Here is a 16,402-nt window from a genome sequence, read left to right as displayed (position 1 = left end):
ATTCCCTTGAGGGGGATTGATGCTACGCCATTGGCCAAGAATAAACCTCAGTACTGGACACAGTTAGCCATGAACATGGCTCCAGCACATCAGGAAAATATTCGCTTTTTGGTGTTGCATAATTTGCATGATGTGGTTGTGCTGGGGTTTCCATGGTTACAGGTACATAATCCAGTGCTGGATTGGAAATCTATGTCCGTGACTAGTTGGGGTTGTCAGGGGATACATAGTGACATTCCTCTGATGTCAATTTCCTCGTCCCCTTCTTCTGAAGTTCCTGAGTTTTTGTCGGATTTCCAGGATATATTTGAGGAGCCTAAATCCAGTCCTCTGCCTCCTCATAGGGACTGTGATTGCGCTATTAATTTGATTCCTGGCTGTAAGTTCCCTAAGGGTCGACTTTTCAATCTGTCTGTGCCAGAGCATACCGCTATGCGGACTTATGTAAAAGAGTCCTTGGAGAAGGGGCATATTCGCCCGTCTTCGTCACCATTGGGAGCGGGGTTCTTTTTTGTTGCCAAGAAGGATGGTTTCTTGAGGCCCTGTATAGATTATCGCCTTCTCAATAAGATCACGGTCAAATTCCAGTACCCTTTGCCTTTGCTTTCTGATTTGTTTGCTCGGATCAAAGGGGCTAGCTGGTTTACCAAGATTGACCTTCGAGGGGCGTATAATCTGGTCCGCATCAAACAGGGTGATGAATGGAAAACAGCATTTAATACGCCCGAAGGCCATTTTGAATATCTTGTGATACCTTTCGGGCTCTCTAATGCTCCATCTGTGTTTCAGTCCTTTATGCATGATATTTTCCGGGAGTATTTGGATAAATTTATGATTGTATATTTGGATGATATTTTGTTTTTTTCCGATGATTGGGAGACTCATGTGAAGCAGGTCAGGATGGTATTTCAGATTCTTCGTGCTAATACACTGTTTGTGAAGGGGTCTAAGTGCCTTTTTGGAGTTCAGAAGGTTTCTTTTCTGGGGTTCATTTTTTCTCCCTCGGCTATTGAAATGGACCCTGTTAAGGTCCAGGCTATTTATGATTGGACTCAGCCCACATCTGTGAAGAGCCTTCAGAAATTTTTGGGCTTTGCTAATTTTTATCGCCGCTTCATTGCTAATTTTTCTACTGTGGTTAAACCTCTGACCGATTTGACCAAGAAAGGTGCAGATGTGGTGAATTGGTCCTCTGCGGCTGTGCAGGCCTTTCAGGAGCTTAAGCGTCGTTTTACTTCTGCCCCTGTGTTGCGTCAGCCAGATGTTTCTCTCCCTTTTCAGGTTGAGGTTGACGCTTCTGAGATTGGGTCAGGAGCTGTTCTGTCTCAGAGAAGCTCTGATGGCTCTGTGTTGAAGCCGTGTGCTTTCTTCTCCAGAAAGTTTTTGCCTGCTGAGCGTAATTATGATGTCGGCAATCGGGAGTTGTTGGCTATGAAGTGGGCATTCGAGGAGTGGCGACATTGGCTTGAGGGAGCCAAGCATCGTGTTGTGGTCTTGACCGACCATAAGAATCTGATTTACCTTGAGTCGGCCAAGCACTTGAATCCTAGACAGGCTCGGTGGTCTTTGTTTTTCTCCCGTTTTGATTTTGTGGTCTCGTATCTTCCGGGATCTAAGAATGTGAAAGCTGATGCCTTGTCTAGGAGTTTTTTGCCTGATTCTCCTGGAGTCCGTGAGCCGGCTGGTATTCTCAAGGAGGGGGTGATTCTTTCTGCTATCTCCCCTGATTTGCGGCGGGTGCTTCAGGAGTTTCAGGCTGATAGACCCGACCGCTGTCCTGTGGGGAAATTGTTTGTTCCTGATAGATGGACTAATAAGGTGATTTCTGAGATCCATTGTTCGGTGTTGGCTGGTCATCCTGGGATCTTTGGAACCAGAGATTTGGTTGCCAGGTCCTTTTGGTGGCCTTCTTTGTCACGGGATGTGCGTTCCTTTGTGCAGTCCTGTGGGATTTGTGCTCGGGCTAAGCCCTGCTGTTCTCGTGCTAGTGGGTTGCTTTTGCCCTTGCCTATCCCTGAGAGGCCCTGGACGCATATTTCCATGGATTTTATTTCTGATCTTCCTGTGTCTCAGAAGATGTCTGTCATCTGGGTGGTTTGTGATCGGTTTTCTAAAATGGTCCATTTGGTACCTTTGCCTAAGTTGCCTTCCTCCTCTGATTTGGTTCCTTTGTTTTTCCAGCATGTGGTTCGTTTGCATGGTATTCCGGAGAATATTGTGTCTGACAGAGGTACCCAGTTTGTTTCTAGGTTTTGGCAGTCCTTTTGTGGTAGAATGGGCATTAATTTGTCTTTTTCTTCAGCGTTCACCCTCAGACAAATGGACAGACGGAGCGAACCAATCAGACCTTGGAAACCTACTTGAGATGCTTTGTGTCTGCTGATCAGGATGATTGGGTTACCTTCTTGCCGTTGGCCGAGTTTGCCCTTAATAATCGGGCTAGTTCGGCTACTTTGGTTTTGCCTTTTTTTTGCAATTTCGGTTTTCATCCTCGTTTTTCTTCAGGGCAGGTTGAGCCTTCGGACTGTCCTGGGGTGGATTCTGTGGTGGACAGGTTGCAGCGGATTTGGACTCATGTGGTGGACAATTTAACATTGTCTCAAGAAAAGGCTCAACGTTTTGCTAACCGCCGTCGGTGCGTTGGTCCCCGGCTTCGGGTTGGGGATTTGGTCTGGTTGTCTTCTCGTCATGTTCCTATGAAGGTCTCTTCCCCTAAGTTCAAACCTCGTTTTATTGGTCCTTATAGGATTTCGGAAATTATCAATCCGGTGTCTTTTCGTTTGGCCCTTCCAGCTTCGTTTTCCATTCATAATGTGTTCCATAGATCTTTGTTGTGGAGATATGTGGTGCCCATGGTTCCCTCCGTTGACCCTCCTGCTCCGGTGTTGGTTGAGGGGGAGCTGGAATATGTGGTGGAGAAGATTTTGGATTCTCGTCGTTCAAGGCGGAAACTTCAGTATCTGGTCAAGTGGAAGGGTTATGTGTTATGATCCCAGTGGTAGAGGATCTCTGATATTCCGGCAAGATAACCAAAAAACATAAATACTGCCCTAGGGAGGTGGAAACTGGGCTAACCGCATACCTGATCCTAACACACAACTAGAAGCAGCCGGTGAACGTGCCTACGTTGGTTCTAGACGTCTCGAGCCAGCCAGAGAACTGACTACCCCTAGAGGGAAAATAAGACCTCACTTGCCTCCAGAGAAATTGAACCCCAAAGATATAGAAAGCCCCCAACAAATAATAACGGTGAGGCAAGAGGAAAACACAAACGTAGAGATGAACTAGATTCAGCAAAGTGAGGCCCACTAGTCTAGATAGGCAGAAAATAGATAGTGAACTTATGCGGTCAGCAGAAAACCCTGCAAAAACATCCACGCTGAATATTCAAGAACCCCCACACCGACTGACGGTGCGGAGGGAGAATATCAGCCCCCTAGAGCTTCCAGCGAGCCAGAAAATCACATATTAAGCAAGCTGGACAAAAACACTGAAAAATGCAAATGATCCAAAGTATTCAAAATGGACTTAGCTTTTCTTGCATGAGACAGACTGAAAGGAATCCGGAGGAGACCATATAGGACTGGATACAACGATGCCAGGCAAGAGACTGAGTCCAGAGGAGACCTAAATAGGGAACACCCGCTGCTTAATAACACAGCTGGAGCTCAGGCCTGCAACAAGACATGCCTAACACAATACCGTTAGTGACCACCAGAGGGAGCCCAGAAACACAGTTCACAACAGTTATGGCCAGGAGGATAACTCTTGGGTTTTTGCCTCCAATGTCCATGCTGCCGATTTGGTACGTGCTTTTCATTTGGCTCGTCCCGATCGGCCTGGGGGCTCTGGTGAGGGTTCGGTGACCCCTCCTCAAGGGGGGGTACTGTTGTGAATTCCGTTCTTGGGCTCCATCCTGTGGTTGCGAATGGTATTTTTGGGAGTTCTGCTCTTGGGCTCCCTCTGGTGGTTTCAAGTGGACCTTAGCAGCTGCGTTCACTAATCGGTTTCCTGGCCTTGTTATTTAACTGGGCTTTTGGCTTTAGTGGATGCCAGCTGTCAATGTATTTCCTGTGGATTCAGTCCTTTCCTGGAAGTTCTCTGTTGGCCAGTCCAATTTCAGCTTAAGATAAGTCTGCTACTTTTTGGGTGTTTCCCTGCTTATGACCTTCTGTTCAGTTCAATTTATGTCTCTTTTGTCCAGCTTGTCATTATGAAATATTCCGGCTAGTTGGAAGCTCTGGGGTCGCAGATTTGCCCCTCCACACCGTGAGTCGGTGTGGTGGTTATTTTTGTAAACTCTGCGTGGACTTTTAGTTTTTATACTGACCGCACAGTAGCCTTTTCTTATCTCTGTCTATTTAGGTAGTATTGGCCTCCTTTGCTAAAAAATCTAGTTTCATTTCTGAGTTTGTCATTTTCCCTCTCCACTCACCGTCAATATTTGTGGGGGGCTATCTTCCTTTGGGGGTTTCTCTGAGGCAAGATAGCTTTCCGTTTCCATCTTCAGGGGTAGCTAGTTCTTAGGCTGTGCAGAGGCATCTAGGCAGAGATAGAAACGCTCCACGGCTATTTCTAGTGTTGGTGTTAGGAGTAGGGATTGCGGTCAGTAAAGTTACCACCTCCTCAGAGCTAGTCCTATTTTTGTTTTACCCACTAGGTCATTTCAGTGCTGCTCCTTAGCGAGTTCATGATTGGTTTTGCCCACCAGGTCATCTCAGTACCGCTCCGTACCCACCAGGTCATAACAGAAAACCTACTGTATAACAGTGGGCCTGATTTTTCACTGCATTCTGCCACACATAAAAAAGGGAGATTTACATTCGCAACAAGTTCACGTACACCTTCTACCTGGTTTTACAGGACCACCTAAAGGTTGTTAGTTAGGTTACATTTTTCAAATAATGAGGAAGTCTGGTGGAAGAGGTCGTGGCTGTGGGCGTTCATTGCCAGCTGGTAATGATGGTAGTGGTGGTGGTCGTGGAGCATCAGGTGGTCGTGGGAAAAGCAATATAGCCCCTAAGTCTCGAGTTGTTGAGCCAGCGTCATCGTCAGGCTCCACAAGGCCTCGAAGTCTCCCATTTCTGGGAGTAGGAAAACCGCTTTTGAAGCCGGAGCAGCAGGAACAAGTATTGGCTTTCATTGCTGCCTCTGCCTCTAGCTCTTTCGCCTCCTCCTCGGAAAGTGCCAAATGTCAGAGCAGTGCGTCGTCAGTGGATGCTCCCGGTCAGGAACAAGTCGCTTCCTTGTGTCCTTCACCAAGAACAACAGTGAAGGATGCGTCAGGCGACACAACTGGTTACTCCATGGAGCTCTTTACACATACCGTGCCTGGGTTAGAAAGGGAAATTGTTAACAGGACATGCCCATTACAAGATGAATCGGACATGGAGTGCACAGATGCACAGCCACAGCCAGATTATTATGCTGTTCCTTTGACTTAGATCAGAACATTGCCCTCGCAGTGTACTGATCCAGAATCTGACCCCGATGAGACTATGGAACCCCGTCACGAACGCTATAGCACCGGCTTACACGGTGACCCAGAGGAAGGTGCACAGAACATAGAAGAGGAGGTCATAGATGACCCAGTTGTTGACCCCAATTGGCAGCCATTGGGGGAACAGGGTGCAGGCGGCATTAGCTCTGAAGCAGAGGAGGAGGAGGAGCCTTAGCAGGCATCAACATCGCAACAGGTTCCATCTGGCAGGCCCGTATCTGGCCAAAAACGTGTGGCAAAACCAAAAACAGTTGTAGGACAGCGTGGCCATCAGGTTAAAGTAGCTCAGTGTGCAATGCCTGAAAAGGTATCCGATAGGAAGAGTGCAGTCTGGAATTTTTTTAACCAAGATCCCAATGATCAGCGCAAAGTCATCTGTAAGAAATGCTCAAGGACCTTCAGCAGAGGTCAGAATGTTAAAAATTTAAATACAAGTTGCATGCATAGACATTTAACCACCATGCACTTGCAAGCCTGGACAAACTACCAAACGTCCCTTAACGTTGTAGCACCCTCTCACAATGAAGCTAGTCAGGAACGCGACATCCCTTCCCTCACTGTAAGCCCACCGTTTACCACACCACCTGCAGGTAATGTGGGGGTTTCGTCGCAAGGCCAAAGCAGTCAGGGAATCACCAGGTTCATGGTCGGAAAAACTGTATGTAGGGCAACATCAAGAATACCATCACCAACCCTCTCTCAGTCACCCATGTCCACCGGTACCCCCGCTAGTTCCACCGTATGCAGCTCTCCAGTCCAGCTCACCCTACATGAGACTCTCATTAGGAAAAGGAAGTACTCATACTCGCATCCGCGTACACAGGGTTTGAACGCCCACATTGCTAGACTAATCTCGTTAGAGATGATGCCCTACGGGTTAGTTGAAACCGAAGCTTTCAAAGCCCTGATGGACTACGCTGTACAACGCTACGAGCTACCCAGTCGACACTTCTTTTCGAGAAAAGCCATCCCAGCCCTCCACCAGCATGTAAAAGACCACATTGTCCATGCGCTCAGGCAATCTGTGAGTAGAAAGGTGCACCTGACAACAGATGCATGGACCAGTCGGCATGGCCAGGGGCGTTACGTCTCTATCACGGCACACTGGGTTAATGTGGTGGATGCAGGGTCCACAGGGGACAGTAATATTGGGACAGTTCTGCCTAGCCCACGGTGTAGGAAACAGTTGGCTATAGGCATTCGTCCCCCCTCCTCCTCCTCGTCCTCCAGCAGAAGCGAGAGCTCGTCCACAGACCGCAGTCGCACGACCACTCCATCCGCAGCTACCACTGTTGCACACGAGGTGTCCAATTATGGAACAGCTTGTGGCAAGCGTCAGCAGGCTGTATTGGCAATGAAGTGTTTGGGCGACAACAGACACACCGCGGAAGTTCTGTCCGAGTTCTTGCAGCAAGAAACTCAGTCATGGCTGGGCACTGTACATCTTGAGGCAGGCAAGGTAGTGAGTGACAACGGAAGGAATTTTATGGCTGCCATAGCCTTTCACAACTGAAACACATTCCTTGCCTGGCTCACACCTTAAACCTGGTGGTGCAGTGCTTCCTGAAAAGTTATCCGGGGTTACCCGACCTGCTGCTGAAAGTGCGCAGACTTTGCTCTCACATCCGCCGTTCGCCCGTACACTCCATCCGTATGCAGAACCATCAGCGGTCTTTGAACCTTCCCCAGCATCGCCTAATCATCGACGTTGCAACAAGGTGGAACTCCACAATGCACATGCTTCATAGACTGTGCGAACAGAGGCGTGCTGTTATGTATTTGTGGGAGGATACACATACACGGGCAGGCAGTTGGATGGCAGACATGGAGTTGTCAGCTGTGCAGTGGTCGAAGCTCCAATACCTGTGTCAAGTCCTTCAGTGTTTTGAGGAATGCACATGGCTGGTTAGTGCAGACAACGCCGTAATAAGCATGAGCATCCCCCTAATGCGTCTGCTGATGCAAAGTTTGACGCACATAAAGGAACAGGCGTCTGCAGCCGAGGACGAGGGAAGCCTTGATGACAGTCAGCCATTGTCTGCTCAGGGAAGTGTACAGGACGAGGTGGCGGGCGAAGAGGAGGAGGATGATGGGGATGAGTATTTTTTGGATGAGGAAGCTTCTCAGGGGGCAATAGAAAGTGCTGGCGGTGCAAGGCCGGGTTCAGGGTTTTTGAGGGAGACAAGTGACGTTGATTTGCCCGAAAGTGCTCCTCATCCCAGCATATGCACTGACTTGACAACTGGAACATTGGCCCACATGGCGGATTATGCCTTGCGTATCCTCAAAAGGGACCCACGCATTCTAAAAATGATGACCGATGACGATTACTGGTTGGCCTGCCTCCTTGATCCTTGCTATAAAGGCAAATTGCAAATATCATGCCACATGAGAACCTCGAACAAATATTGGCACCCAAACAAGCTACTCTTGTAGACCGTTTGATTCAGGCATTCCCAGCACACAGCGCCGGTGATGGTTCTCACACAAGCTGCAGGGGGCAACAGGGCAGAGGTGTTAGAGGTGCACAAATCAGAAGTGGCGTAGGACAGAGGGGTTTTCTGACCAGGTTGTGGAGTGATTTCGCAATGACTGCAGACACGACAGGTACTGCAGCATCAATTCAAAGTGACAGGAGGCAGCATTTGTCCAGTATGGTTACTAACTTTTTTTCCTCCATTACCGATGTTCTCCCTCAACCGTCATTCCCCTTTGATTACTGGGCATCCAAAATAGACACCTGGCCTGAATTGGCCGAATATGCATTGCAGGAGCTTGCTTGCCCAGCAGCTAGTGTGCTATCAGAATGAGTTTTCAGTGCTGCTGGTTCTATACTGACCGAAAAAAGGACTCGTCTGGCTACCCAAAACTGTTGATGATCTATGTGTAAACCGGAGAAAAAAATGCGGCAGCACTCACCAATACGGTGCAAAGACGAACCTTTATTCAGTAGAAAAGACTTGAAGACGACATCTTCACGGCATCGGGGGTGTGTGTACATGAAGGAAGAGGTGAGCAGGGAACAACCGTTTCGCGCTGAACACATCGCTTCTACGGGTCTGATGAGCTGGGAAGTGACGCCAGTAGAAATAGGTTGGTCAGAATGAACCATCCCACTCCCACTACATGCCCACTCCCCGCGCTCCTCATGTAAGACATGAACAACACATTAAAAATACAACAATATAAATGTTAAAATCAAAAACAAAAAAGCTCTGGAAATGCAAATAAAGTGCATAACAAATAACTTTAGGAAGGAAATACTTTTGTCATATTACAATCTCATAATCACATGACATATAGAAAAAAGGGAAACACTGTAGTTATTTTCTGATGAAAAAAGGGGGCAAACTGAGCGATTATCCCTCTGAGATTAGAAATATAAATAGTATACAAAAAACGCTAGAAGAAGGCTACAAAACCATTATAAGAAAACGGACATATCAGTCCTGTCATTGAACCCAGACGGTCCTGCGGCTCTAGTCCGCATGATCCACCGTGCTTCTTGTCTGAGTAGGAACCTATGTAAGTCACCTCCTCGTGCGGATGGTGTTACCTTTTCGACCCCTGCAAACGTAAGGACCTCTGGTTTACCATCATGGATGTCTCGTACATGTTTGATCAATCTTGGTACCCCTTTACCAGTGTGGATAGATCTGAGGTGCTCTCTAAAACGTATAAATAACTGACGTTTCGTTTTGCCTATGTAAAACCTCTTGCAAGGACAGAACATGACGTAGACGACATAGTCCGTCCTGCAAGAGATAAATTGTTGGACCCTGTGTCTAATAGGACCAATATTTAAGGTCTGACCTGTGATGTGATTACTGCAAAAATTGCAGTGACCGCAACGAAAATTTCCTTTTAAAGGTGACTGTTGTAGCCAATTTCTCTGTGGGACTGGTGTCTGATTGTGGACCAATATGTCCCTGATGCGGGTACTTCGTTTGTTGGAAATTAATGGGCCACTAGAAGCTCTAGTCTGTTGATGATCTAACCTTCATTAAAATGAACCACTCATGGATTTCTAATTATTTTGCCCCACCTTTCCCGGCTGACACCTAGCTTTCCTGTAAAAAGGTCTTGCTTTGGGACTGGTATTACTGACTGTTCCAATCTCTTAATTTGCTGCTGCTGTTTGTCCAGCATACGACATGTTTACACCTCCCTAAATGGCCTAACTCCCCCCACGGGGCCGTGGTCTCGCCACTTGGCGCAAGCACCCGTCAGAGTGCCGTTTGTCTGAAGAGGTGGGTGTGCCCGCTTTTGGTCGACGGCACTGGCACTGGGTCCCTCATAGTACAATGAAGTGTCTCTGGCGGTGGTGGCGCGCACCCAACGTCAGACACACCGTTGTAACATGAGGGGCCCTGGGCTTGTACCGCCGTCCAGGAGAGAGTTTCCCCCACCCAGGTCAAACTGTGCTCTACCACTTGCAAAATTATCTCTCGATGCTCCACCACTGTTTAGTCTATGCACTAAAATCCTTCAATGGCTGGCACAGACAATAACAATTTGTTGACATGTATGATGCTAGTTAAAATAGTCAGGGGCCCTGTCCTACATTTACACCAGTAAACACTTTGAGCCAAATTACAATGTCAGAAAGTCAGCATAGGAGCACACCCCTGTACCTAAGTATGCCACCCTTTTTTTTTGTGTGTGTGTGGGGGGTTTTGGGAGACATTAACATCTATTTTGTTTTTGGGAGTACTTAGTGTGTCAGACACTCCTTCCAATTATCCTCCGCTGACCACACCAATGCTGCCTGTGTACGCCTGCCACCTAATGGAAGCTGCATAGAGCCTATTTTATTATTTTAGGCCTAGGAAGTCTGTCTCCGGTCCCTCCTTCCAACTGTCCTCCACTGACCACACCAATGCTGCCTGTGTACCCCTGTCACCTAATGGAATCTGCATAGAGCCTATTTTATTATTTTAGGCCTAGGAAGTCTGTCTGCGGTCCCTCCTTCCAATTGTCCTCCACTGACCACACCAATGCTGCCTGAGTACCCCTGCCACCTAATGGAAGCTGCATAGAGCCTATTTTATTATTTTAGGCCTAGGAAGTCTGTCTGCGGTCCCTCCTTCCAATTGTCCTCCGCTGACCACACCAATGCTGCCTGAGTACCACTGCCACCTAATGGAAGCTGCATAGAGCCTATTTTATTATTTTAGGCCTAGGAAGTCTGTCTGCGGTCCCTCCTTCCAATTGTCCTCCACTGACCACACCAATGCTGCCTGTGTACCCCTGCCACCTAATGGAAGCTGCATAGAGCCTATTTTATTATTTTAGGCCTAGGAAGTCTGTCTGCGGTCCCTCCTTCCAATTGTCCTCCACTGACCACACCAATGCTGCCTGTGTACCCCTGCCACCTAATGGAAACTGCATAGAGCCTATTTTATTTTTTTAGGCCTAGGAAGTCTGTCTGCGGTCCCTCCTTCCAATTGTCCTCCACTGACCACACCAATGCTGCCTGTGTACCCCTGCCACCTAATGGAAGCTGCATAGAGCCTATTTTATTATTTTAGGCCTAGGAAGTCTGTCTGCGGTCCCTCCTTCCAATTGTCCTCCGCTGACCACACCAATGCTGCCTGAGTACCCCTGCCACCTAATGGAAGCTGCATAGAGCCTATTTTATTATTTTAGGCCTAGGAAGTCTGTCTGCGGTCCCTCCTTCCAATTGTCCTCCACTGACCACACCAATGCTGCCTGTGTACCCCTGCCACCTAATGGAAGCTGCATAGAGCCTATTTTATTATTTTAGGCCTAGGAAGTCTGTCTGCGGTCCCTCCTTCCAATTGTCCTCCACTGACCACACCAATGCTGCCTGTGTACCCCTGCCACCTAATGGAAGCTGCATAGAGCCTATTTTATTATTTTAGGCCTAGGAAGTCTGTCTGCGGTCCCTCCTTCCAATTGTCCTCCACTGACCACACCAATGCTGCCTGTGTACCCCTGCCACCTAATGGAAACTGCATAGAGCCTATTTTATTATTTTAGGCCTAGGACGTCTGTCTGCGGTCCCTCCTTCCAATTGTCCTCCACTGACCACACCAATGCTGCCTGTGTACCCCTGCCACCTAATGGAAGCTGCACAGAGCCTATTTTATTATTTTAGGCCTAGGAAGTCTGTCTGCGGTCCCTCCTTCCAATTGTCCTCCACTGACCACACCAATGCTGCCTGTGTACCCCTGCCACCTAATGGAAGCTGCATAGAGCCTATTTTATTATTTTAGGACTAGGAAGTCTGTCTGCGGTCCCTCCTTCTAATTGTCCTCCACTGACCACACCAATGCTGCCTGTGTACCCCTGCCACCTAATGGAATCTGCATAGAGCCTATTTTATTATTTTAGGCCTAGGAAGTCTGTCTGCGGTCCCTCCTTCCAATTGTCCTCCACTGACCACACCAATGCTGCCTGTGTACCCCTGCCACCTAATGGAATCTGCATAGAGCCTATTTTATTATTTTAGGCCTAGGAAGTCTGTCTGCGGTCCCTCCTTCCAATTGTCCTCCGCTGACCACACCAATGCTGCCTGAGTACCCCTGCCACCTAATGGAAGCTGCATAGAGCCTATTTTATTATTTTAGGCCTAGGAAGTCTGTCTGCGGTCCCTCCTTCCAATTGTCCTCCACTGACCACACCAATGCTGCCTGTGTACCCCTGCCACCTAATGGAAGCTGCATAGAGCCTATTTTATTATTTTAGGCCTAGGAAGTCTGTCTGCGGTCCCTCCTTCCAATTGTCCTCCACTGACCACACCAATGCTGCCTGTGTACCCCTGCCACCTAATGGAAGTTGCATAGAGCCTATTTTATTATTTTAGGACTAGGAAGTCTGTCTGCGGTCCCTCCTTCCAATTTTCCTCCACTGACCACACCAATGCTGCCTGTGTACCCCTGCCACCTAATGGAAGCTGCATAGAGCCTATTTTATTATTTTAGGCCTAGGAAGTCTGTCTGCGGTCCCTCCTTCCAATTGTCCTCCACTGACCACACCAATGCTGCCTGTGTACCCCTGCCACCTAATGGAATCTGCATAGAGCCTATTTTATTATTTTAGGCCTAGGAAGTCTGTCTGCGGTCCCTCCTTCCAATTGTCCTCCACTGACCACACCAATGCTGCCTGAGTACACCTGCCACCTAATGGAAGCTGCATAGAGCCTATTTTATTATTTTAGGCCTAGGAAGTCTGTCTGCGGTCCCTCCTTCCAATTGTCCTCCACTGACCACACCAATGCTGCCTGTGTACCCCTGTAACTAATTTAAAAATGCATAGAGCCAACTTTTTTAGTTAACACATACTACCTTTGTCCTCAATCATGCTGTCCTCCACTGAAAAAGCTGAACTTCAACCTTCAGGCTCTCATTAAGTAGTTGTCTATATAAGACAGCAGTTGCCCTACTACTTTGGTTGGGGCCTAGTAACGGTGTCTGCCGCTCCTTGGTGTTCTCCTCCTCCTTTGTGTTCTCCAGGTTTCCTTGTCTGAGCTTCAACCTTCAGGCTCTCATTGAGTATTTTTTTATGTCACACTGCAGTTGCCCTACTACTTTGGTAGGGGCCTAGTAACGGTGTCTGCCGCTCCTTGGTGTTCGCTGTTGTGAATTCCGTTCTCGGACTCCCTCCTGTGGTCATGAATGGTACTTTGGTTAGTTCTGCTCTTGGACTCCCTCTGGTGGCTTCGAGCGGAACTGCTGGTCACTGAGGTTGGCTTTATCAGCTGCTCTCGTTTATTGCTATGCGGGCTTACCTATTTAACTCCACTCAGATCGTTACTTCATGCCAGCTGTCAATGTATCAGTATTGGTTCAGATCTCTCTTGGACTTCTCTGAGGACCTGTCTACTCCAGCAGAAGCTAAGTCCCTGCTAGTTCATTTGTTGTACTGCTGCCTGAATATATTTCTTAGTACTGCTAAATTCTAGTCCAGCTTGCTATCATGATATTTCCTTGCTAGCTGGAAGCTCTGGGGTGCAGTGTTGCACCTCCACACCGTGAGTCGGTGTGGGGGTCCTTTTGCATACTCTGCATGGTTTTTGTAGTTTTTTGTGCTGACCGCATAGTTTCCTTTTCTATCCTCTGACTATTTAGTGAAGTCTGGCCTCCTTTGCTGAAACCTGTTTCATTCCTGTGTTTGTGACTTTCCTCTTAACTCACAGTCAATATATGTGGGGGGCTGCCTTTACCTTTGGGAAATTTCTCTGAGGCAAGGTTAGGCTTCTATTTCTATCTTTAGGGGTAGTAAGCTCTTAGGTTGTGAAGAGGCGTCTAGGGAGAGTTAGGTACGCTCCACGGCTATTTCTAGTGTGTGTTGATAGGAGTAGAGTTTGCGGTCAGCAGAGTTCCCACTTCCCCAGAGCTAGTCCGATTTTGAGTTTACTCATCAGGTCATTCCGGGTGCTCCTAACCACCAGGTCCATAACAGTACAGCTGGCCCATAAAGTGTTAATGCATCTCAAAAGAGGGATAAGAAGTTCTGAACCCATTTTTTTTCTTTGCAGTGTGTTTTGTCTCTCTTTTCCCCTTAACCTCTGGGTGGTTCAGGACTCAGGTTTAGATATGGATATTCAAGGTCTGTCCTCTTGTGTGGATCATCTCACTGCAAGGGTACAAAGCATTCAAGATTATGTAGTTCAGAATCCGATGTTAGAGCCTAGAATTCCAATTTCTGATTTGTTTTCTGGGGATAGATCTAAGTTTCTGAATTTCAAAAATAATTGTAAACTGTTTCTTGCTTTGAAACCCCGCTCCTCTGGTGACCCCATTCAGCAAGTAAAAATTATTATTTCTTTGTTGCGTGGCGACCCTCAAGACTGGGCATTCTCCCTTGCGCCAGGAGATCCTGCATTGCTTAATGTAGATGCGTTTTTTTTGGCGCTTGGATTGCTTTATGACGAACCGAATTCAGTGGATCAGGCAGAGAAAATTTTGCTAGCTTTGTGTCAGGGTCAGGATGAAGCGGAGATATATTGTCAGAAGTTTAGAAGATGGTCTGTGCTTACTCAATGGAATGAATGTGCCCTGGCAGCAATGTTTAGAAAGGGTCTTTCTGAAGCCCTCAAGGATGTTATGGTGGGATTCCCCACGCCTGCTGGTCTGAATGAATCAATGTCCTTGGCCATCCAAATTGATCGGCGTTTGCGCGAGCGCAAAATTGTGCACAATTTGGCGGTGTCCTCTGAGCAGAGGCCTGAGCTTATGCAATGTGATAGAACTTTGACCAGAACTGAACGGCAAGAACACAGACGTCAGAATAGGCTGTGTTTTTACTGTGGTGACCCCACTCATGCTATCTCTGATTGTCCTAAGCGCACTAAGCGGTTCACTAGGTCTGTCACCATTGGTACTGTACAGCCTAAATTTCTTTTGTCTGTTACTCTGATTTGCTCTTTGTCATCCTACTCGGTTATGGCATTTGTGGATTCAGGCGCTGCCCTGAATTTGATGGACTTGGAGTTTGCCAGGCGCTGTGGTTTTTTCTTGGAGCCTTTGCAGTATCCTATTCCATTAAGGGGAATTGATGCCACGCCGTTGGCCAAGAATAAACCTCAGTACTGGACTCAGTTGACCATGTGCATGGCTCCTGCACATCAGGAAGATATTCGCTTTTTGGTGTTGCATAATTTGCATGATGTGGTCGTGTTGGGTTTGCCATGGCTACTGGTTCATAATCCAGTATTGGATTGGAAATCAATGTCTGTGTCTAGTTGGGGTTGTCAAGGGGTACATGGCGATGTTCCGTTGGTATCAATTTCTGCTTCCACTCCTTCTGAAGTCCCTGAGTTTCTGTCAGATTACCAGGATGTATTTGATGAGCCCAAATCCAGTGTCCTACCCCCTCATAGGGATTGTGATTGTGCTATAAATTTGATTCCTGGTAGTAAGTTTCCTAAGGGCCGACTTTTCAATTTATCCGTGCCAGTGGGTTGCTTTTGCCCTTGCCAGTCCCGAAAAGGCCTTGGACGCATGTTTCAATGGATTTTATTTCAGATCTTCCTATCTCTCAAAGGATGTCTGTCATCTGGGTGGTTTGTGATCGCTTTTCTAAGATGGTCCATTTGGTACCCTTGTGTTGTGAATTCCGTTCTCGAACTCCCTCCTGTGGTCATGAATGGTACTTCGGTGAGTTCTGTCCGTGGACTCCCTCTGGTGGCTGTGAGTGGAGCTGCTGGTTCTGAGATTCCTTCTCCAGCTGCCCTCGTTTGGGGCTAGGCTGGATTCTCTATTTAACTCCACTCAGATCGTTACTCCATGCCAGCTGTCAATGTTCTAGTACTGGTTCAGATCTCTCCTGGATCTTTCTGAGGACCTGTCTACTCCAGCACAAGCTAAGTTCCTGCTTGTTCATTTGTTACATATGGTTTTTCTTTCTAAGTTCTAGTCCAGCTTGCTTTCATGAAACTACCTGGCTAGCTGGAAGCTCTGGGGGTGCAGAGTGGCACCACCGCATCGTGAGTCTGGTCGGGGGTATTTTTTGCACACTCTGCGTGGTTTTTGTAGCTTTTTGTGTTGACCGCAAAGATCCCTTTTCTATCCTCAATCTGTTTAGTTAGACTGGCCTCTCTTTGCTAAAACCTATTTCATCCTGTGTTTGTGATTTCCTCTTATCTCACAGTCAATACTTGTGGGGGGCTGCTTTTACCTTTGGGGAAATTTCTCTGAGGCAAGTAAGGCTTTGTTTCCTTTCTTTAGCGGTAGTTAGCTCTTAGGCTGTGAAGAGGCATCTAGGCAGAGTCAGGCACGCTCCACGGCTATTTCTAGTTGTGTTGATAGGAGTAGGGTTTGCGGTCAGCAGAGTTCCCATTTCCCCAGAGCTCGTCCTGATTCCGTGTTTAACTATCAGGTCATTCCTGGTGCACCTAACCACCAGGTCCATAACACCCTTGCCCAAATTACCTTC

Source organism: Ranitomeya variabilis, chromosome 4 (assembly GCF_051348905.1).
Source record: "Ranitomeya variabilis isolate aRanVar5 chromosome 4, aRanVar5.hap1, whole genome shotgun sequence".
Lineage (NCBI taxonomy): Eukaryota > Metazoa > Chordata > Amphibia > Anura > Dendrobatidae > Ranitomeya > Ranitomeya variabilis.
Note: the sequence above shows the minus strand (reverse complement) of the source record.